Below are 25,234 nucleotides of genomic sequence, written 5' to 3'. Positions count from 1 at the left end.
TGTACAAGAGTTCTTCAGCTTTGCTATTTGAAAAGGTTAGGTCTTGTTTTCAGAAGGGAATTTGGTTTCTCTGCATATTCGTACATGATATCTAAGTGTCTTTCAATGGCCTTCCTGAAGCTGTGGCAGGGTTTTAGATTTCTAACACATTAAGAACTTTATTACAGCGTTAAGGCTGCAGCTACAATTTCTCAAAATCTTCACTGGCTTCAAATACAATCACAATAAAATACTGCCAACACCTCATTGCCCCGATCACGGGCCAAACCTCTGAATGTCCCCTGCACTCTTCCTTACCAGTCAATTACACTCAAGTCCTTGTTTCTGAGGCAGCAGATTTTCAAATCTCCCCTAGTGATTCTACTGCAATTCACCCACAAATCATTCAGTAGGCTATCGTTTCTCTCCTTTGGTTGTTACATATTGGATCTACCTTAAGGTAGGCTTCCCCTATATTTGTTACGCAAAATAATACATTAAGAATACTGTAATAATGCCTCTATAAATTAAATCTCATTCACTGCACAGGTGCATTCTCTTCAATGGAGTATTAACCTAAAGGCCTATTAGAGATAGATAAGAGGGATGTAAGCATGCAATTTATGTCCACAAGAGCATTCATTTCAATTATTTAGATGCCCCATTAGATAGCTGAATTATCTGTTCTTGTCTGTTCTTGTCCATATTCTTCAATTGGTCCTCCACTGTTGGAAGCATCAGGATTGATCCCTAAGGCATTATATGCAGTGCATATACATAGATGAAGGATTTGATCAGGGATGGGTAACCCATGGCCCTCCAGATTTTGCTTGACTGCCACTCTCATGATCCCTGCCCATTGGCCATACTGGGTGGGGCTGCTGGGAAATGAGATTCCAGTTACACAGAGAGGATAACAGGTTCCCCATCCCTGAGTTAGATAGTTATCACACTCAGCCATAAATTCTGGTGATGATTTCTTATTGCAATTGTCACTTATACTCAGTGACAGAGTATATGCGTGTATCCATAGGCACCCATATTCACTCCCAGATAAACTGAGGAAAAGACTCTTGTCTGAAACCCTGAAAACTCAGAATCTGCTGTTGAATTTGTTTTCTATGATTTAGCTACAGATGAAACAACAGACGTGAGCAATATAGCATAGCTTGCAATCTTGCCTGGAATCACACCATATTTTGAGACTACAGGAGTTACTGTAAATAACAAAACTAAATAACATATGCTTAAGCCTTGATCCAGATCAATTGTGTTCTGTGCTGCTACATCAGTCATAGGGAGAATCTTTCTGCATACTCTCTTGGTCTGAAAAGCATCATGTGTACTGTTGTTTCATGCATAAACTTCATTAAAGGCATGGCTATGAATAGCCCACCAGTTCAAAGAACTTATTATATTCTGCCAAGTTTTACTCAGAGTAGACTACTGAAGTTAATGGACCTAAGAAAATGTATTAACAGCTTTAAAGAGAAATGTGTTGCTTAGTATACTTTGTTATGGTGCAATCAACAGCCTTCTTCAGCTGCTTAAGTGTGCTTTTGCTAAAGACTTTTGTACCAAAAAGTCTAATATGAAAAGCCAATTGAGAGATTTAAAAATACTCACGATATGAATATTGTGTAATTGTTTCTGCAGAGTAAAAGTGCCAGGTAAAACAGTTTTAAAAAAAAAAAATTAAATAGATCTTTTGTCTGTTCTATTCTTTTTTTTAAAAAAAAACACCTTTGACCTCTCAAGAAGGCCTAAACATACAGAATATTCCCTGCAATTTTACCTTCCATGCTTATGCTTTCTTGACAAACAGATAACCTGTTTATTGAGCATTAATCCTGGTTTGTTTTTAGATAGATTAGACGACGTTGCATCAAACATTTTCCAGTCACTTCCTTTGTCACAAAAAGTCACATCTTTGGGGAAAGTGGGTTGTATCACAAGAGCTTCAAGAACACCCTGAACGTGCTGGCATATAACTAAATCCCAGCTGAAAATAGTGACAGTCAGGAAGTGCCCAAGGTTTCAAGAACACACACACACTCAGGAGAAATGGCCTTGAACAGGCAGATTAGAGACAAGGCTTTCAATGATCAAGGATCAGTTCTGCAGTGGCTTTCTGCAGCCATGCAGTTAATAGTATATTCTGCTTGCATTCTACACAGACTAAAAGCAGACTTACAAATCTCCAGCACATAATTTGAAAATGAAGCACAATGCAAGGCTTGTTGGTAAACTGTAGAAATAGAACACAAAAACATTATACAGAGAATGTTTTTAACATATGTAAAGAAACTAAAAGGGCAAGGAAACCATTGCCGTAGGATAACAATTAGGCACAGATTTTAAATCTGTAAATTAAAGCATGTGATGTTGTTCCTAACGTCTACACACACATCACAATAGGTTTCCAACAGCAACACCCAACAGATATTTTTCTAGAGCAACAGAACGAATGCTTTATATGACCGTAGGTACTAAATAACATTTATTGCCACCAGCGTGGGACAGCATTACACTGTGGGAGGACTTTACTAATGAGGGAACAATCAAGCAGCAATAAAAACTTTACAGCATTCCCACATCAAAACATATATTGCCCATGTCACTTTATTGTGTTGCTGTCTGTCCTTTTTCTGCACTGTTCTTACGCTGCATATTTCTGCAACTACATCAGTTCTTCCAGTTGCCTCTTTCCCCCCTTACATCTTTCTACCACTCATAAGTTATCTCCTTCCCCTCTAACACACAGTTGCATCATTTACCTCCTTTTAAATGTTAGTGCTGAAACAGCCAAGTAACATGCAGGGCATGTTTGAATCTAAAAAGGCAAAAAACCCACATTGTTTTATAAACTGCTGGCTACTTTTTCTTTCCTTCAAACACCAACACAAGGTATTGTGGAACTGGGAATACAAATTATCACTTTCATCAAGGGGTAATTCTGTTGCTGACATGCTTTATTTCTACATGGATGCAATGAAATCAAATTCCTGGATATGGACCAAAAATCTGCCCTTGTTTGCTATGGCCAGTTTCTGTTGGCATTAAGAACAGCCCTTCACACAAAAAAGAGCTCTGAAGGGATGGAGGAACAGAAACATGCAAGCAGCTGAATGACTAGGTTCACACTACTGAATAATTCATATTAAACTGCTGTGCAGTTGCATCAATATTACTAACATTTCCCACCCAGAGACCGGCCATTTCTTTGTCCCAGGAAAGGCAGAGCAGGAGTGTGAATGCATGTAAATCTCTTTAGGTGTTCTCTTCTGACCCATAAATATATGGTGAGGTACCAGTGGTCTTCAAGTGCCAGCTTCTTTGGCACCAGGACACTGCCTGTGCCGACAGCTCTCTGAATTACATGAGATGATGGGGGTCACTGTTTAGTTCACGTGCTTTGCATATTTAAGGGCCCAAATCCAATCACTGATATCCAAGGTTGAAGGATCTCCAACAGCAAGGCCTCTGCAGCTGCCAGTCTCAGTGCCTTGGACTACACTGACCAATAAGAAGAACAACGGAATCTGCCTACTACTGAGACAGACCACTGGCCCATCTAGCTTAGTATCGTTGGCACTGACTGAGAGTTGCTCTCCAGGGTTTTGGCTCCACCTGAAGATGCTGGAGACTGAATCTAGGGACCTTCTGTATGGTCTGAGCAACAGTTCTTGAAACAGTAATGTAAGGCAAACAGCACTGTAAGGTCCAAACATCAGTATGTATTATGAGACTGTCTACTTGATCCCTTATGTATACTATAAAACAGAGCTCTCAGATTCAGGATGACAGTTGAGAGGAGAAGTGGGGGGAGCAGGGAGAAGAGAACTTGTGGGTGTAGAGAAGCACATATGGGGAGGGATGGAGAGGTGAGCTGACCAGCAGCTATATATTTCAACACATACTAAACAGTTTCAAACCATTATCTGAAGTGGGTTTGTAAACCCTGGTTAAGTGGAACCTAGTTAGCATTAATGATAGTTGGCATCATGTGTACAGCATCAGATAAGGGCAAAAAAGAAAGGGAGTGGGGAATATGTGGCAGGGAGAAGTATGGTTTGCAGAAAGCTCATGCTACCTCCCTACCAGGTCTCGTTCTACAACATCCCTCAGTGCTCCAGCTCTCTATTTAATTAAGAAAGAGCTGTCAAGGGAGCCACCATGTTTAAAAAGGCAGAGAAAAGAAATAGTGTATAGCAATGTCAAAGCAATTATGACTGGAACAGCAGCAGCGCTCCAGAAGCAAGAATCATGAGCTCCCCTTCCTCCCTCTCCGACTTGGCTCATCTCAAACAAATTAAGTGTTTGGGTTTTTAACCCTATTCCTCATTTATAAAACCCAAGCAAGTAAAATATCATAAGGTGTAATGCCACGACAGAGGTAAACAAAGAAAATAAAAGTGTTTTCAAATCACAAACAGCAGGCTGAAGGGAGAAGCTGCCCTTGTAGGAGTAATAATCTCAGTCTATGTTGCTTGTCCACCAAGAGCATCCAATCTCTTCTGTCCTTAAGGCCTTAGTACTAACTGTTAAGGCATTAAACTGTCAGAACATTCCATTAACACCAGAGCAGTCAAACAAGGGCTAGCTAGGGAAGCATCAGTTGCAGCCTGCATTTACAATACATTTCATCTCTTAACATTAAATTTGCACCTTACTCTTCTTTTTAGCAGATCTACAAATTCTGTGCTTTAATTTGATGGCTCATGCTTAATTCCAAAATGCCCCAAAGCATCACCCACATGCTGGGCTGAAGATTGCTATTGCAATATATAACCAAATGCGGAATGGCAGCAGTGTCTGCATAATTCAAGGGTCTTGCCTTCCCTCCCTCCTGAACACCGAGGCTGATTCACTTGTGATTCACCACGTGGCTAATTTTATAAGACATGCCACAAGGGATGCCAAATTGTACCCAGGGAGAAATTTATTTACCAATATGGCAGATCCAACCTTGAGCATGGCAGTAGGACTCCATGCACTGAATCTGACCTTTAGATCGCCAATTTTTTAAAAGCTCTCCAAGGACCGGTCTCTTTCCTTCCCCAAATACCCCTCCTTCAGCTGTAACATTGAAGTAAAATAAAATAATACTCCACCGGGGTAGGAGTGTTGAGAATTCCAGGATATTAGAGTGGAACCAAGAGGTGGAACATATTTCTGAAGCAAGGATTTATGAAGCATATTCAATTATGATATATTTCTAGCTATTACTTTTCAACATTAGGTTAAAAATGGTGGGCTTCTATATGTCCCATATGCTTTTACCCATTCCAGTTTTTAATCCATATTCTTATTTAGCCTGTTGACCTCGTCATGACCTCTAGATAACAGAATGATTCTTCTCCAATTGACATCTGTGGAACTTTGTCATTGAAAGCACATCATGGCAGCCTTTGCTAATCTAGTGCCCTCCAGTTGTTTTGAATTGCAACTCCTATCAGCCCCAACCAGTACATGTGGGGCTGGTGGGAACTGTAGTCCAAAATATCTGGGGGCACCAAGTTTAATGAAGCCAGAATCATAGCATTACTATACACACTAACATACTGCCATGAGAGGGTGCCTGCCATCCCTTTGCTTTCAAATTCTTCAAGATCCATGGGAAAGAATAAAACCAACACTAGCTTAATGCTACTTTGAACTGTTAATGCCAAGCCATTTTCCAAGGGGGGAAAAACAGGAATTTGATAGAAAAGAATGGAGAGCAATTATTAAAAATCCAAACACAGCAATTTAACTTATCAGCAAGTGCATTTTTAAAAGGGGGGGGGGTGACATATATGCAGCTAAGTATCTGCTTAATGACTACTGCTTGGACTACTGCAATGCGCTCTACGTGGGGCTACCTTTGAAGGTGCCCCGGAAACTGTACCTAATCCAGAATGCGGCAGCTAGACTGGTGACTGGGAGTGGCTGCTGAGACCACATAACACTGGTCCTAAAAGACCTACACTGGTTCCCAGTACGTTTCCGAGCACAATTCAAAGTGCTGCTGCTGACCTTTAAAGCCCTAAAAGGCCTTGGCCCGGTACACCTGAAGGAGCATCTTCACTCCCATCGTTCAGCCAGGACACTGAGGTCCAGCTCCGAGGGCCTTCTGGCGGTTCCCACCCTGTGAGAAGTGAGGTTAGAGGGAACCAGGCAGAGGGCCTTCTCGGTAGTGGTGCCCACCCTGTGGAACGCCCTCCTATCAGATGTCAAGGAAATAAACAACTACAGTGGTACCTCGGGTTACATACGCTTCAGGTTACAAACTCCGCTAACCCAGAAATATTACCTCGGGTTAAGAACTTTGCTTCAGGATGAGAACAGAAATCGTGCTCCGGCAGCGCAGCAGCTGCAGGAGGCCCCATTAGCTAAAGTGGTGCTTCAGGTTAAGAACAGTTTCAGGTTAAGAACGGACCTCCAGAATGAATTAAGTACTTAACCCGAGGTACCACTGTACCTGACTTTTAGAAGACATCTGAAGGCAGCTCTGTTTAGGGACATTTTTAATGTTTGATGTTTTATTGTGCTTTTCATTCTGTCAGGAGCTGCCCAGAGTAGCTGGGGAAACCCAGCCAGATGAGCAAGGTATGAATGAATGAATGAATGAATATAATAATAATAATAATAATTGTGATAATTAGAACTAGATTTCTAAACTTTCTCCTCTTAAATTTTCAATAAGGTCAAGGCTGTATTTATTCAATCACTGCATACGACAAAACTGTACCTTTTGTAGGTATTTCTAGCTTTCTAAGATTCTTTAGCCTGTCAAAATAATCCTCCAGTAAGTGCACTGCTTTCCTTGTAAGGCACTGCTTCAACTCTGAAGCCACACAAAGCACCAGCAGGATCTCCTGTAGCATCACAAAGGCTCTTAGGGGCACACCTCTGTGACCTCACAGTGCTTCATTACCACCCCAAGGAAGAGTTTTCTGTGGGATGCTGAGGAAAATACTCAGAGATAGTTTCTGAATATGTGACACAATGAAGTCTTGTCCAAAGACAAAACCATTCACAGTAAAACAAGCCTGTTTCCCCGCTTCTGCTCAACATGGTGAAAAACACAAATCACATGTCAATTCTAGTGCCATCACAAGCACATTCTCTTATTTTGCTTCTTGTTCACTTGCTATTTGGGAAAACCATATCAGCTCGTAACTACACAGACTTGCAAATACACCACGCCCAATTACCCTCTGGTTTAGTCAGAAGAAGTCCTACTAAGTTGCATGGGTAATTTATTTGTATTAATTGATTTATATTAAGTTCATTAATACTGTCATTCAGTTATTAAAACATAATACCGGAAATCAAAAGTTTAAAATATTCAATTGCTTGAAGATCCCAGTGGGTGAGTAATAGGTGTCACACACACATGCACTCCCTAACCATGTCTACTAGAAGACCCTTAGTGACCCTTTGAGGCCCCTTTTTTGGCCTCAGTGAAAGCAATACACATGGACCCCCCAACCACACAGCAGCTCATCCCATTCGTACTCAATAAACCACCCTCCAAATATGCTTCCTCCACCAGATTTTAACACAGATAACTAGAGGCAAACCCTTCTTTTTTCCTGTCTACCACAGCTGAGAGAGGGGATGAGGCTGGCATGGAGAAGTTCTAGAATCAAAGCTCTTTTGAAGTGGACTGGGCTTTAGGAATACCCCATATCTCCCTCCCTCACCATTTTTCTGGAATCATTATTATGATTGCCTCTGTGTGACAAAGACAGAACCATTTATTTATATATATGCTGTAGTAAAATGGATTTTTGTGATGGCAATAGTAGTAACGTCAAGGAAGTCCTGTCAAGCCCTGCCTCCCCCACAATTATTTACAAATGATGGGAAATTTATAAATATATAACTATGCAGTAATTGGTTTTTACTGGTTTCACTCATTATTTACCTGCCTTTTATGTTTTACTTCATCTTTTATTGCATTTGTATTGGCTAGCTGTCTCAAGCACCATTTGGTGGAAAGGCAGAATATAAATTTAACAAACAAAGGAAGGAAGGAAGGAAGCCTCGGACAGTGCCAGAATGAGCTTTCCTAGTGTAAGAGAAGGGTTGGACAGACAGAAAATATCTGGCTTCCAGTGGCCAAGCTGCTCATACGTGGCAGGACAGGAAGAAGTGTTTAGCGGAGAAGAAGGTATGCACCTCAAGGCAGCGGTCTGGGGGAAAAAAAGGGGTTATAGAGAAGAGTTTCCCAACCTGGTGCAATCCAGATGCTGCTGAACTACAGCTCCCATTAACCTTGGCTATTGCCCACGTTGGCAGGTGAAAATGGGAGTTGCAGTTCAACAACTTCCCAAGAGCCACCCTAGACATCAAGAGAAGAGGTTTTGGTTGCAGTCCTAAATCTACTTAGGAGAAGCACCTTCTGAGGAAAGAATTTAATCCTGAGCAAGCATGCTTCAGACTGTACTACGAGAAAGGAAGGCAAAGTGGGAGGCAGTAGGGTAGCAGAGGCCAGGAATTGCAAGAATAAGGCAATCTGAAGCTCACATCGATTTGAAATAATCAGCTGTGCCCCTCCCCCAAGTCTCTTTTTAATACAACATGCATCACCATGTGTGTTTAGCCATTCTTGACAACCACTCATATGATTTATGTAAAAGTAATTGAGGTTAAATTATTTGCCACATAAAACACCCTACATCTAATTTCAACTTTGCAACCTAGGAAGATCTGAAATAAACAAACCCATATGTCATTTAGCTAAGGCTGGCAGCTGGGCCTAATTAGGGCCATTTTTATTGTACTGAAGAACGTTGCAGCCCACTATCCTGAGGTCTTTCGTCTAGGATAAATGCCTGCCATTCTCTAGGACATCCATAGTTTAGCCACTGGCAACCTAGTCTGTGAGGAGCTTTGAACTTTTCTTTGAATACTAACTGCCCAGTTCAGATGTAATCATGGTTTAGTACTATAAGAATACTTGTGTTGTGAACCACCCTGGGATCGTCAGATGAAGGGTAGTAAACAAATAGTAATAATATTAATAGCAGCAGCAGCAGCAGTAGTAATGCAAGCCTACTGTTTATATGAACAAACCATAGTGTTCCATTGTATCTCAACTCAGGCAACTGTGGTTTATTTGAACTGTGGTTTAATCCTAATTTCTTTGAATTTACCAAAGTTTTGCTGAGATGTTACCCTAGCATTCAAAACCAAAAGTGAATGCTTCAATCTCCTCTCCTTAGACACCAAAGGGTCAGCATGTGAGCAGAGGCTCACCAAGGCCTGTTATTGAAAAGCTAAATCATAGTGTTACATCTGAATGAAGTCAAAGAATAATTTCTATTCTACTATATCGAATTAATTTTGCATTAGACTATAAATAGGAAAATCTAGTGAGCATGTACATTGGCAACATTTTAATTAACATTAAATGTGTATTGCACCCGCATGATTTTATATGCTCAGGAAAAAAGCAGAATGCTTTAAAACATATACAAAATCCTCATCTGATTCAAGAAAGGTATCTATTTATTCAAACCCACTCCACTGACACCCACCAATAAACTGTTTTTCTAGTTACAGGGCCAGCTCAGATTTCTTAGTTAGAGCTTTACTATTCTAGAAAAACATAAAAGGCCAAAGCCTCGTCTTTTTTTATTTGGCAAATATTCCCTCTAATATTAAAAATTTTAACCTAACGTGTAGGTTTGGCAATCTCTGTGAAGCCCCTAGTGGCAATTTCCATTTATCACAGGCCACTATTACAGTAACAAAATAAGGCTATTAGATGGAGTAAGAGAAGCTTAAGAAATTGGCTTTTCCTCCAGAAGATTCCACAGCCAATCCTGTAAAACACAATTTCTATCACATGTGCAGGATACCCATTTGACCCACTATTTCTTCACAACAACTAATCCTTGGCCTCATGGAAAGAGAAAGAGCTTATATCCCTACAGAGTAGGAGGACCAAGCAAACACTTTTTTGGAAATAAATTAAAAAGAAGCCAACAATGCACTGAAAATTAGAAACTTCAGTTAATCAGCACACCCTTATCTGAAGCTGTTCCATGAGAGAGAACATACTGAAAAAGGAAAATGCAATAAATTAGTTTATTGGAAGAATCTCAACATATTCTTGCTTGTAAACTAGCATTTATCTGGCAAACCCAATAGCAAACAAATGAGCAGTGTATGACTTAAAATTCAGGCAAAAGTGCATTTTATTTCCCATCCGCAATGTATTCTGTGCAAAGTAGCACTTGATCAATGTAAAATCTTCACTGAAATATTTAAACACACTCCAGTAACCAAATGATGCAACTTCAAGCCAGAATCACAGTCAGAAAAATAATAAAACCACTATCACCTTGTCCAGAACAAACAAATGCACCAGAGGTGAAAGAAAAGCCAAGGGATTATTTCCTACTGAATAATTTATAGACAGTGTATTTTTTAAGAGTGATACATAAGCAACTGCTCTGCAATGATTACAAATATTAAACTAAAAAAAGCAACTGTTTAATTTCATATTATCCATTGTTTTGGGTTTGAGTGTATCCAATCCAAGGTTTAAAAAAAAAATTGCTGACTAATAAGTCTTCAGCATGGGTTTGGTTTTAATCCTCACCTCATGATCTACCACCACCTCTCCAAATTATTTTTTTTAGGAAGTTTAGCAGAGGGAGATCTATGCACCCATAAATCTGTACTTGACCCTTGTCCTCCTCTTCCTTCATCGTTTACACACCATGTCACTCCCTGTCCAAAACCCACTCCTGGGACTTCGGCAATTGAAACACAAAGCAGCAGCTGTTTGGCAACATTTCTAACCCTAAACAGCAAATGCAATGAGATTTCATTTCAGTGAACATGAAGACCTTCCTCAGTGCCGAGCGAAACAATAGCCACTCATTTATGGGTAAAAGACATTGCAGGAGAGGGGGGACCAAATATACTCCAACACAAATGCATTTGCTCAACTTTTTTTTTACCACCAGAGCAAAGTGATCGGAAATAAGGAATGGAAGCTCATTTTCCATTGTACTGCCATCTATAAATGGGAAGATTGCCTATAGGTATCTTTATTGTACAGCTCTGTTCCAATAAAGGCCATATAGCTGCTGGCACATTTGGTGCTACCTTTTAAGAGTCTCTCATCTTCCCTTGTGCTGTACCATTTCCCAGAATAGGAGAAAGACTCTCGCAAGGCCCGGCACACATAAATACTGCAGGTCCAATTTGGGACTGCTGCATAAAGTCAAAATGAGGCGGATGCTGTCAAAAGACACCGCTGGGATCACTCCCTCCTCCGCCTCCCTTCAATGATTTAGCACAAAATACAACTTCACAGCAAAGCATGCCAAGTAGGAGCCTTGGGGAAGCACTCGCTGCATTGCTAAAGCATCCCCTTCTAAAGGATCCAGTCCTTCCTGTGCAGCCAAACCCATCAGATGGCAAAATGGATGCTTCACAACAACCTCAGCCTCCCCTCTCATGGACCCAAATTGGATGGGAAACCAGTCCCGAGCACAGAGAAAACCTTTTTTTTTTCAGGCAACCCTTAATGATTATGCCACATATATAAATTATACCTTTATGATCATACCACATATATATATCTATAAAGGGAGCTTTCCTCCCCCCCCCCCACATTAAAGAGACAATTCCCCATAAAGCATCCTCTGAAGAGGGGCGATGGTGAGCACCTACCTCCCCATCCTCCCTGGACTCAGGCAACCTGTCAACCGGCCCCCGCTCCCGCCCCCCGCCTGGAGGGCCGGCCAGGTTCACAGGCATCCACCCCCACCCCACCCCACCCCAGAGAAGAGACCCTGTGCTCGCTCGCTCCCCCCTCCCTTAACCTTCAGCTCCAGAGCCTTCCCCCCCCCCCCCTTCCCAAGCAGGGCGCCCGCGGGGCGGCTGAGCGGGGAAGGAGCGCCGAGAGGGCGCCCGCGCCGCTCCTCTCCCAGCCCGTTCCTCCGGCTGCCGGGGTCTCCCATCTGCTGCCGACCCGAGAGCTTTTACCCCGTTGCTGTTACCTCGCTGTCCTCTGCCGGCGCTGCCTTAGCTGGGCTCCATGGACCGGGCGGACAGGCTGGGTGGGAGGCTGGGAAGACGCGCGGCAGCCTCCTCGCCTCCCTGTTCGCTGTTTCAGCTGGCCAAGGCTTCTCTCTTTCTCCCACCCCCCACAACCCCCGCCCCTTTTTAAATAACGTCCTTGCAACGAGACTGTCAGGCTCTGCCCGGCTGACAACGAGGGCGAGCCGCTTCAACGCGCGCCCTGCCCTCCCTGTCGCTGCTGCTGCTGCTGCTGTCTGGTGTCTGAGTATCCCTGGTATCTCTCTGTCTCCCTCTCTCACACACACACACACACACACGCAGAGGGGGCGGGAGGGAGGGAAGGGGCGGGCCAGTAGGAAGCCGAGCTGTGCCCGCCTCCAAATTGGTGCGGGGGTCTGTGGTTCCAGGGCGCATGCCCGCAGTCGCCAAGCGCGAGAGGCGGGCCTGGCACGCGCCGCCGTCGCCGGCTCCCCCCCCCCCGCACGCGCGTTAAGCAAGCAAGCGCCAGTTGCTTAACTTCCCACCCTCCCTGTCCAGAAACGTCCTCCCGACCCGAGGAGCATTTTGGCTGCGAAGGGCTCGGGGGTCGTTCAGGGCGGAGGAGGAGAAAGAGGGCGCGGGGAAGGTGGAGCGGCTTCCCTTGGCTTTTTCCCTGGCGCGGAGCCCCCAAGGGAGACGGAAAGAGGAGTGCGGGGGGGGGTTGCAGCTGGTTGGGGGGGGGAGAGAAGGGTGCAGGGAGAAAATGGCCACGGAGAGGCGAACCCTAGCGACCTCTCGGTTGCAAATCTGGTTAGGGGCGGGGGGAAGCATGAATCCGTTTTGCTAGAGGCGTAACCCAGGAGTAGGCAACCTAAGGCTTGTGGGCCGGACGCGGCCCAGTCGCCTTCTCAATCTGGCCCGCAGACGGTCCGGGAATCAGCGTGTTTTTACATGAGTAGAATGTGTCTTTTTATTAAAATGCATCTCTGGGTTATTTGTGGGGCATAGGAATTCATTATTTTTTCCCAAAACCACATGGTCTGAGGGATGGTGGACTGGCCCATGGCTGAAAAAGGGTCTGTATTGTGCATGCATTTGGCAACGTCCTTCAGGGAGAAGTGAGATGTCTTGGAAAGAAGTTAATTGCAAATTTGGGCCTGCTCTGCCGGGTGGGTGGTGGCACTGCAGATGGATTTGAATAGCAGAGGAGAGGAAAGCTGAGGAGTAAAGAGGGGAAGTTTGCTCTGCATGAAGACAGCCTGAGACTGAAGAGGGGTGGGGTTCTGGCGCAGAAAGGTGCAGAGTTCTTACCATCATATATAGGTAGTACTGAAAGGTTAAGGATTTGAAGACGACATCTCTAATATTCTGCAGTATAGAAAAACATTTGGGATTTTGGCAGACCATGCTATTCTAATATAAGCAAAGATACGAAAAGTTTTAGTGTGTTTTTATGTCTGGTTTTATATTCCATTACATAGCACACATTTAGCATTTGCAGTTTATATCTTCATGCAGTGTTACATTTTGGAAGGCGGGTTGCTGTGTCTGTGGTTGGAATGCCTCTCGAGAATGGAATGCCAAGCTTGGCACAAGGGTTCCCGAGGAGGGGGCAAGGCTCTTCATCCTCATTTTGACACCATTTTGAATCAAGATGGCAGGCTGAAATGTGTCTTTGGCATCACTGTGCCCTTTTTTGGCATAGTTTTGGCTGCCTCTTGATATGTCATCGCCAAACTTGGTGTGAACGTTCCCAAGATGGGAGCAGCAGCCTCTGTCAGTGTTTGGATTCTGGGTGCCAATATTGAATCAAAAATAATAATATTTTTATATATGACATTCATTAAATATTTTAAAACTCTGCTTCATGGTCTCTGTGCCCTCTTGTAACACACTAAAATCTGTTATATAGACTGTCATAAGCATTTGTGAATATGGAAGAGGGTGCCGCAGCATGGGAAGAGTGTGTTTGATTTTTTTTTTCTTTTTACCCTTCAGAGCTAGTTATTAGCACCAGGTAATTATGATTTACATTACTGTACTTGGTGGTAAACAATTTCAGTTTTTGCCATAATAGTTTTTGCCAATGCTCTGGCTTTTTTGGGCTATAGCACTAGTGTAGGGCTGCCCATACGTCCTGATTCTCCAGAACATGTCCTGGAATTGCCTGGATTATTTTATTGAAATTGGGCAAATGTGCTGGAAAACCAGCAACGAGGGTTAAATCGTGCCGAAAATGCCTCCCAAACTCAAAAAAACTCCCAATCTCAAAAATTCTTGTAGCTCAGCAACTTCAGGGTATCCTGATTTTTACTTTTTGAAATATGGCAACCCTACACTACTGACTTTCCTAGCCTATCAGTTTGCACCATATATATTTAGCATATACACTTATTTTAAGATGGGCATATTTTTTGTAAAGTCCATCTTAGAAAGTTCGGTACATTAATCTTGATTTTGTTTACTAATATTACATAAGCTTGCCAACTACATATAGTTGGGTTTTTTTAGTTCCATCATTGATTCTATAAAAAGCAGGCAACAATTGCTCTTCCAATTTGCTGTTTCATTTAAGTACTTGAGTGAACTTCACACAGTACATTTTGAAATAATCGGTGTCAGAAGAAGAAGAAAATGACTAAAGCAGCTTAGCTATGGCTTGGTGACATGTCTGAATTGACAAGCTATGGTTCACAATCAGTCAGCAATCTATAGTTTGGTGTGATTATGACCATTGTTCAACCACCAGAAGTCATGCCATGGGCCTGATTCGAAGTCAAACCACAGCGAGTTCTATGTTAGGATTACTGTAGTGTGTACGGTATAAGGCCTGAATTGTGCCACTGCGTCATTGATTGCTTTATTCATTTCAATATTTCCATCCAAAGCTTTTTCCATAATCATACTCTTTTATAAACTAGCAAAGTAGAAAAGGGTAAGGCGGGTAATCAGGCTAACAGGGTTGCAAGAACATACACATAGAGACTCATAAATAAATGTGATTGTACTTTTTTAAGGCTATGAGAAGTCCACTGTTCCTTACGATATAATTACTGTACCTTCCAGCACCTCTGCTATGTATACGTTTGTGTTGATGCTGTTTATAAATCAAAGCAATTTCAAAGGAGTGACTAGTGAAGTAGCATATACTCTCCCAAATACAATAACTATATATACAGTTATTAGATGAAGTTACAGCAAATTGTTAAATAAGGTGTATATAATTGCCACAAGGATTGTGACTGTTCTAGGTTTTCTGAACATTTTATAAATTTTGGGGTCACTGCTCCATGGAATAGCCAAATGCTGCCCATAAAGAAAACTCAACAGACACTTCAAATATGACGGAAATAATCAAATCTTTCTGTGGCCTGAGGGACCATGACCTTAATTTAAAATCAATCAAAAAAGCCTTCTGTTGTTGGTGGCTGGTTGCCCTATTCATATGTCTAATGCTGATGTTCTCACAAGCCTGCCATGGTCAATTTCACTGAAAAGTTGAGGCGCGTCACTTTACTGTACATGTCTTGGGGAAAGCAAGACATATCCCCAAGCTTTAGCATGTGGCAGGGAAAGATTATTATTTCTTTATATGAACTTACTATATTACCTACATAATTATGAGATTGAAATAAATAAGGAAAATAAAGTATCTACCCATTTTGCAATTCCCATGAAGTGTGAAGAGTGCACATGTATAGTAGATTTAGCCACGTGCCTCTGAAAACAAAATGCATCACAAGTACAGGTTCCATGTTTTCCTTTATAAGTATTATTTTGTATGAAGATGGTATGTGCCTGATTCTACATATGCAAGAGCCTTTCACATGCCTGTGTCTTTTTTGTATTTGAGTATGGGTGAGGAAGTGTTTCCCATGGGAAGGCATTCCCCTTCTCCTGGTTTTACTAATTAAATGAACAATCTCAAAAACTTTTTTATAAATTCAACCTTGATCCAAAATATCATGCTGCTCTAGGAGCCCAAGCAACTGAATATTAACTTTTTGAAATGCAGGTTCTGCTGTTGGGTTGCAGAGGGGAAGAATCACACTCTACATCTAGGTGGAGAAGTATGTGTACTGTTTCTATATGCATAGTGTCCTGAGTAGGAGGCAATTTAGTAGGGATTATAAATGCAAACTGCAGCAAAGCACAGAATGTGCATACAAAATAAACACATTACAAATTCAAAGACGAGGCTACAATATGGCTGGCTATGCTCCTTCCATGTGCTGGATAATCTTGGGGAAATGGGCATTCTAATCGGTCATGTTCCACATCCAATTTTCCAAAATTCACTGGAAAAATCTGTGTTAGATTCAACACAAAATCATCTGAAGTTGTCAGGATCTGTAACTCTATACAGTACTCAAATGCTCAGAAGTATGGAGAAGTTTCTTATTGCTCAATTCAGGCTCCAGAATTCATCTGAGCCAATAAAAGTTACTCTTTTTTATTTGTTTAATCCCCGTGGCTTCAAATACAGCTACTCTGACTTAACTGCCTTGCATGCAATCTTGATTTCTGGAAGGCTGACCATTCCTGGTTCAATGCTGATAGGAGCGCACAGTATGCCAGATTCTTTTAAGTAGAAAAGAAGGAAATCCCAAGGAAGAAAGGGACTTACGCCAGAAACAGCATAATATAAAATGACAAAGGTAAATGGATACAGGATGCCAAATACAAGAGTTCGGTTTTAAAAAGGAAACTTTCTCTTTAAAAGCATGTTAACAAAATAACATAAATGATGAGAAACAACCGTCTTCCCAGAAAATATACCATGGCTCAAAGCTTTTCATCTCTGGAGCAAATGCTTTTATATACTCCAGTAAACCATGAATTATATAGTAATTTAACTCCAAGCACATTCATAATTTCCCATTAGTGGGCAAGGAGAGTTTCTTCCCCTTCCTTTTTAATGTGGAAGTAGAGTAAAGGACAGGTCATACTAAGGCTATGACAACTTGCATCCTTTCCCTTCACTCATCAGGCCAACAGACACACTCTTGCACTGAGTGAGTTGTATCACTTGGGAGAGACCAATCGTAGAAACACCAACATACATTAGATACAAACATCTTCTCAGCTTCCCTATATCTGACCATCAAGTCCAATACGTGTGTTTTCATCAAGCATTTCATATAAATGAAACTATGGGAGTTCGTAAAGATTTTATGTGGTTCTGGCAAGAAAATAAAAGATTTGGTGATAACTTGCAATGATGAGTCCAGGAATTTGTCCAACATATATTGCACGTGTTATGAATTTTCAAATATATTAAAAAGTATTTTGAAACCTGTTTTGGTCATGCAGCTGTTAATATGCATTAATAAAATGTGAGGATGATCAGAGTAACACGTCAGGTACTGATGATTCTCTTATGTGACCTTCAGTGTTAAGCAAGCTGAGCACACGCAGCTTATATAAATTGTTCACACATAATGTAACACTTCTGTTACATGTTGACAGACTAGCTTGGAAGTTATAAAAATAGACTAGTAGAAAATACGGTGGGAAAAAGAATGCAGGCCTAACTAAGCAGGCCTGAAAAGAATGAGAAAGCAGGACTCAAAAACTAATATGTAATCCCTAAGACATACTAGCAGCTGACAGCTATCAAACAGCCAGAAGAGAATATATCTATATACATTCATAAAAAGCACATGTGGCATACAACGTAAACGACATATCACTACAATGAATCAAAACAACTTTGAAAACTAGTTGGGTTGGGGTTTTTTTAAAATAAAAAACACACATTCCAAAATAGTATAGTTTTTAAAAGACATCTAAAAGAAAGCAGGAAGGACATTGGTACCTCTTGTGGCAATGAGTTCCACGGGGCACGACCTGCCACACTAAAGGCCCAGTCCTTGATAAAGGCAGACTGAACTTTAGGTGGGTGGGGGACCACCAAAAGAATGTCTCACTGGCTGAGGTGGAGCACAGGGAATCAAGTCGTTCTTACATGACATTAGGCCCAAGTTATTTTAAGGTTTTGTGATTTAACACAAGAACCTTGAATCTAGCTTGGTAGCAAACTCGCAGCCACCATGGCTTGCTCAGCCAAGAAGTAGCAGCTCAGAAGCTTTATCTAATATTCATAGCACAAGACATATATTTAGGGAGCTGTTCAGGGCAGCACTTGAACAGCCGACTGCATGAGCCAACAATGGCTTCCTTTGCCAGCCAGAAATATGACTGGGACATGGATTCCAATTTACGAGTCAACTGGCCTTCCTGCATCAATTGTAATCTTTCATGGGGGGAAAAACATGTTCCTTCTGAAGAGAGATGCTATAGTGAATTTGCTTATGTATTTAACTGTTTACTGAAGTCAAAGGCAATCCAATTGTCCCCTGGGAAAGCAGTTTCATTTGCCAATGCAGGAAATCATGGACCTGGGCCATTTGGCAATTGCTGTTGTAAAAAAATATAGAGGGGGAAGCTCAGGAATCACAGCCTGTGTGTGAGGGTGTATGTGTGAGTGTGTGAGAGAAGTATTTGTGTCAATGAGGTGTTTTCAAGGTGCACTTTTTCTTAGTCACCCATCCATCTTCATAACATACTTGAAACACCATTCTAATGAAACAATTGTCATTGTTTTGGTTGCTCATTTACTATTTCTGCTTTTGTTTTTTAAACACCTCTTTACAAATTGCTGGGAGAGATTTACTTGGAAGGCTAGAATATATATTCTTCTAGATCATCTGGATTTTTGATGCAGCATCAGGAAGCAATTATTTTTTAATAGTGTAGTGAAGCTGGAGTCTTCAAATTAAACCATTTACCATAACTTTTCAAAGAGAATCGTTGCTTGTCATGTTGCAAGTGCTCAGTCATAACAGCTGTTGCTTCCACCAAGCAAAGCCCTATGAAATATTTGTCACCAAATGAATGCCATTACCTAATGGCATGAGTATTACAAGCAAAGGATCACCTCACGCAAAGCAGTGAAGAAGGCTTTTGTATTGGTTTGTCCGCCAGTGACAACAGGCTATAGGGCAAGGGTGTGCATCTCCCCCCAGGCTAAATTTGACATTGATATTGAAATTGCCCTCCAAAAAAAGAATCCAACCCAATGACGTTCTGATTGATGAAATAAGGCCAGATGATGCCCAGATGGTTTGTAGGTTAACATTGGCCGCCTATACAGATCCAAATCATTTCCGTGTGCCTCTGCTGAAAATTTGTGCTGGGCTAATCAGAGTCTGAATTTTGAGATGTGTGAAAGTACAGTAAGTGAAAAATACCTTCTCAGTCAGCACACAACTTTCTGAAAAGAAGAGTGTGACAGTAATAATGTGACATCAATAATGGTTAGCTGGCTTACTAATAACAGAATTAGCCCCTACGTTACAAACTGAATGATCTCTGCTGTTGCACTTCCAACAGCTATTTTTTTATTTTTATTGCAAGCCCCCTTGGATGGGCATTACCAAGAGAAGTGACCTGGAAATGTTTTAAATACAAATAAAAGTAAGCTTTCTAGGGGAACCCCCCAATGGCATAGCATTCAATTATTACAGAGAGGAAGTCAGCAATCTCTCTTTTCAGGCTCACTTTCAAGACTGCCTAGCTATTGTTCACTTTCTTACACACAGACAGACACCTGGCTGATGTCACCTCCAGACAGGGAAGGGCAAGGCAAGAAAGAGATGCCCCTTTGTGCTAACTGACCAGAAGGATCTCCAGCTATTTACTTTCTGTAGGAACCCATTGCCCTGGCTTATAATACTAAGTGGGTACTTAACTGACGAAGCAAGGGATATTTATGTCACAAAGAAACAGCCCCCTATTCCTGCAAAATCCCATATTTTCAGCTGTAAAATCAAAAGGCAGGAGGAGACTCCAAAAACCCATTTAGTCCAACCCCAATCTCATTGCAATGCGTAGGAGAAGCTCCAGTTTTAAACTGCTGCTATTTTATTATTTAGGACACTTATTTATTGGCAATCATTTTTCTAAAGTGATAATTATACACAGCATTTTACCCGATATGTACAAATGGTTCACTGTGAAAAATCTTACATGTAAATTAATGAGAGTTCCATTTCATGGTCTAGATTTGCATTAGTCCATCAGTTTATAATTTCCCCATCCCTGTATATAAAAACCCTTCAAAACCAATGCATGAAATCTCAGAGTATACCGGCACTAGTGAACTGTTATGTGACAGCTCCTACAATCAGCATAGCCTCTAAATGAGTAATATTCATTGCGCCTAGCAGCTAATGTCATGGTGATGGCACATGACATTACATTATGATGCAAATACAGAGTGATCCAAATAGCTCATAATATATCAAACAAATAATGTATGTAAAAACGATCCCAGTAACACATGATATAAATAAATTTGTTATGACTGAAATGATATACAATTTAAATGTCACATCCATTCCTCAAAAATTGAGGCTAGAAGACGGCGACCTTTCGCATGGTGCCCTAATCATCCCTAGGCACATTGTATCTTTATGAATTTATTCCTACATTTCATCAGAGTACATAGCCCAAGCAAAAGAAGCAAGTGACCCATGATCTAAATTTCTTTTTTTTTAAATAACATTATAATGCAAGGGCAACCCAAATGCAACTTCCTCTGAAAACCCATTCAACTCTTGCAAATCGGTTTGGAATCTTTATCATTACAAATGTCTTTTACTAACATGATGGGTAAGATTAATCAAAGGAGACCAGACAACAAAAAAACTGGGTGAAAATGAAAGCTTCATTCATAGGTTTTACATAGTGCATGTTTACTGCTGACATCTGCATAGAGAAACCAAGTAGGGAAACACAGACACCAAATAACAATGAAGTTCTGGAAACATTGCGAGGATGAAAGGTACCGATGGTGTTGCAGTCTTGCCAATTATTGTCTCAGATGGAATGCTCCCTAGATTACTGTACAGTGGTACCTCGGGTTTCATATGCTTCAGGTTACATACGCTTCAGGTTACAGACTCCGCTAACCCAGAAATATTACCCTGGGTTAAGAACTTTGTTTCAGGATGAGAACAAAAATCGTGCTCTGGAGGGTGCGGCAGCAGCAGGAGGCCCCATTAGCTAAAGTGGTGCTTCAGGTTAAGAACAGTTTCAGGTTAAGAATGGGCCTCCGGAACGAATGAAGTACTTAACCCGAGGTACCACTGTAGAAGCATATTCTCTTAACAAAGGCATGATGGGAGTGATTTTCCCACTACAAAATGCTCCTAGAAAAGCCCATCAAGGGTGAAGCTACAGGCACAAAACTCCTGTGTAATCAGAGGAAGAGTGAAAAATAAATAAGTAGATGAAGTGGCTATATTCCCCAAACTTTAGATGTTTGGTCTTGGCAGCTTTTGAGAAGTAAATTGAACATTGTGAATTAGAAAAGGCTGCACATGTAACTGTCACTTAGAGAATCTGGCGTTTGTTCAGTGTTGTTAACTAGAACTTCTTGAGGGCATGAAGAAGCAATTTCTCATTGGGGTGTGTGTGTGTGTGTGTGTGTGTGTGTGTGTGTGAGAGAGAGAGAGAGAGAGAGAGAGAGAGAGAGAGAGAGAGAGAGATTCATTCACTTCCATTGTGCCAGGAGGGTATTTTTAGACTGACTCGCAGTTGCTATATTACTGAAATAAGAAGGGTAGGCTTCCACATTTTTAGCTGCTTTTTAAATATAATCTCTTCTTTGGTGTGGCCTTTCAAAATGATCGTGGACAATATATGTGTTCTCTTGTCTCTCTCTCTCTCTCTCCATTATTTAAACCAATCATAAAGAGCATCCCTAAGAGCAGGGAAAACCTTCAACCATAACTACTAAGGACTGGAATTCTTTGGAGACAAAAGACTGGAAACTGCAAAGGAAACAATACTGCTTTTGTTTGCTTTGCTGGTGTGTTAAATCTGTTGCAAATGGAGCATAAAGGTTGTCATATAACCTCAAAATGAGCAGCTCTTTGGCTTGTTTTTTTTTAAAAAAAAGAGCATTAAAGTACATTAGCTTTGTGTTGCCTGCTGACTACACAGCAAGAATAAGCACATACATAAAAACATTAAAACTGAATCATATAGACCATAGGTTAATTTCATAGAACAGACTCCAGACACAGTTGTCATAGTACCATCATAAGCAGCTGCCTCCTTGTTGGAAAAACTGGTGCACCATTAATACAAAAGCTGCAAATGCTACAGAGGTCAGAAATCCCAACAGGACAGAGGGAAGAAGGTGGTTTTTGAGGTATACCGAGATGAAGCGATTGAGGGTCACAGAATTAAAACTAGAATCAGCAGTTCTGCCCAGAAGGCTGTCAGTAAATGCTGAAGCTCTATTGCACAGCAGTCCAGCCTCTCATACCAAGTGGGCTACAAGTGCACTTCCACACAGAACCCGGGGCAGGGGGCACACACTGAATTAGATTTCCATCTTTAGGGAAGTTTTTAATGTGTGACATTTTAATATATTTTTAATATTTGTTGGAAGCCTCCCAGAGTGGCTGGGGAAATTAAAGTGTTTGCAATATAGTTAATATCAGTGTTTTTCTTTTTTAGCTGTTCCTGAGCAAGAACTATATTTTTGGTTCACTTTCGTACAGACAGAACAAAGGCTAGTTGGGGTTGTTTTGAAATATTTACCTTGGGCGGAGCAAATATGAAGGATGGCATAGGACGTAGGTGTAGCATTTACATGTCTTCGTATACATGATCTTAAGCCTATGGAATGATGTTAGAAAACATTTCCAGATATATCACTTTTGGATTTTCTTGACTATAAACAACACGAGCCTGGGTAGTATTAGGTATGCCTAACCCCTTTGATTTTAATAGGGACCACTAACTCTGGACAGGATTGGGCTGAAGGGGCTTAATAATAATAATGTCCTTTTCCAAGGTAATAAATAATAGTGTCTTTTTCTAAATTTTGTGGATGTTGGATGGTATAAACTGAATGCTTCTTTTGTGAGACATTTCCTTTTTGGAATGCACATTTTGCATTTTAACTAAACTTGATTGAAAATGCTCTGCATATTGCTTGTTTTATTCTCCCAAGTTGGAAAAAATAATAAAGTTTTATTAAAAAGAGATATCTATACAGGATCGGGATGGGGCCTGCAATCTCTCTCTCTCTTGCCTTGACACACAGATGTGCTGCAGAGTTACTAGACTGGCTGGCTAAGTGAGCATTCTTGGCTTGCGCCCAAACAGGCCCTCCTCCCTTCTTCCCTTTGCCCTATGGATGCAACATCTTCCATATAAGAAAAACTTTAACATCTCGCAAGGAAGTGTGAATGTAACAGTGGGAGATGAGCAGGGTGCATGCCCTCTTCCAGCACAAAGCAGCATGGTTCCCTTATTTAATTAACTTGCACCTGCTGTCTTATTTCCAAGGTCTGTGCCTATTTTGCGCTACAGACCAACTGGCAGGCTGCAAGGTCACATTACAAAAGCATGCCCCAATCAGAGAAATACGGCAAAGCTTGTCTTTCCAGGTCTTGTCATTGTGTTGCTTATAATGTACGTGTGTGTGTGTGTGTGTTTGTGTGTGTGTGTGTGTGTAAAAGAAATAAGCTGGCAAAAGAAGGCAACTTGCGTTCCAAATCCTAAATTCAGCTGTTGAATTGCAGTGTGTTAAACCTCTTACCACAATAACTGTTAACTGAAGGCTGCATGTTGATTTTAAAAATACAGTGGTACCTCGGGTTACATACGCTTCAGGTTACAGACTCCGCTAACCCAGAAATATTACCTCAGGTTAAGAACTTTGCTTCAGGATGAGAACAGAAATCGCATGGCAGTGGCAGGAGGCCCCATTAGCTAAAGTGGTGCTTCAGGTTAAGAAAAGTTTCAGGTTAAGAGCAGACCTCCAGAACGAATTAAGTTCTTAACCCGAGGTACCACTGTAAAATAAAATAAAGGTCTTATTCATGTACCATCATCTTCAGGCCGCAATCCCATGCACCAAGAGTAGAGAACATTTGTCCTTCCAAATGTTGCTGAACCACAACTCCCATCATCCCTAGCAAATATGACCAACTGGGGATTCAAGGAAGTGCAATGAGTGCCCATTACAAATTGGCTGCCATAGGGCATGACATAAAGACTGCCACATCTTAAAAAAAGAAAGAAAAAAGGCAGACCACAAAATGAGGCAGACATGACCCTGCCCCTCACCCCTTCAACTGGGGGGGGGGGGAGGCAATTACATCTGCTGCCACCCTGTTCACTCACAGAGAAAAGCTCTTTGCATCTCTCCTCTATTCAGAACAGATGGGAGGGTGGGCATCAAATCCTGGCATCCAATGAAATGTGAGCTTATTGAAGGGAGCTGTTCAGCGTAGGAGAGGCTGAGGCAGTGTAAACAGGAACTGAGCAGAAAAAGCAAACTCTTCTGTATTGTGGATTTTTAAAGAAAATATTTACAGTGGTACCTCGGGTTGCATACGCTTCAGCTTACATACGCTTCAGGTTACAGATTCTGCTAACCCAGAAATAGTGCTTCAGGTTAAGAACTTTGCTTCCGGGGGGCCACTAGGGGCGCATCAGAAGATGGCTGACAATAACATCTCTCCGACCCACACGAGGTAATTAAGAGGCTGTGATGGGAGTAAACAGCCTCCCGCCCCCCCAAGCGTGTGGGGGGGGGACTGCCCTTGCCTGCTGTGCCCTATACCACCCCCGAATTTGAGGGGGTGGGGGCACTAGGCAGAAAGCCCTTGTGCGGATCTCGGCGCTCCTGGACGCTGTCTCTGATTCGCGCCTCTAGCTGCAGCAACTTCAAAAGAAACAATTAGGAGGAAGCTAATGCACATATTTCAAGGAAGAATGGGGAGTAAAGACTGCTAACTGAAGAGATCTCTGAGAAACAAGACGGGTCGGAGGAACAGGAATAAATCATGAGAAGACACACCAAGGCTCGGTATGTTCGGCAACGGGACTGGATGGGGGAGGGGGAAAAACTTTCCTTTCTTTTCTCTATGTGATTAACCAAGAATCCCCCCCCCCCACAAGTCACAAGTCAGAAATGCCGTTTAAATGACTTAAGCTGAGGATTTAAGACTGTGTGGAGATAATTTTCTAACCAAAGCATGTTTTAAGGAGATTGTGGAAAGTATAAGAGCTTTGGAATGACGCAGCAAAAAATAGCGTCGCCATTTTGGCAAGTTCTGTCGAAAGACTTATGTCTGGGAGGAGGAATAGATCTGTTTTCAAATTGTGGGTGAGCCTCCTCAGAGGGACTAAAGAAGGCGACAGATTTGCGAGA

At 41.7% G+C, this 25,234-nt stretch overlaps 1 protein-coding gene across 6 annotated transcripts in view; it reads right to left on the bottom strand.

Moving 5' to 3' along the window:
- RAI2 (retinoic acid induced 2) overlaps positions 1-25,234 on the bottom strand; it is a 90,560-nt gene that overhangs the window by 20,483 nt on the left and 44,843 nt on the right. Inside the window, exon 3 of one of the 6 annotated variants that reach the window (XM_083501985.1) lies at positions 22,609-22,686. The exons of 2 other annotated variants lie outside the window; for them this stretch is intronic. The gene's annotated coding sequence lies outside the window, so the exon portion shown is untranslated. Of the gene's footprint in view, positions 1-6,712; positions 6,837-11,990; positions 12,348-22,608; positions 22,687-25,234 lie in introns of those variants that run through there. 3 more of the 6 variants (XM_083501986.1, XM_083501982.1, XM_083501987.1) reach the window with 3 other exon arrangements.

This window comes from Podarcis liolepis (genome assembly GCF_965112155.1).
Source record: "Podarcis liolepis genome assembly, chromosome: 4".
Classification (NCBI taxonomy): domain Eukaryota; kingdom Metazoa; phylum Chordata; class Lepidosauria; order Squamata; family Lacertidae; genus Podarcis; species Podarcis liolepis.
The sequence above is the reverse complement of the archived record's forward strand: the minus strand, read 5'-3'. Positions and strand labels throughout refer to the sequence as shown.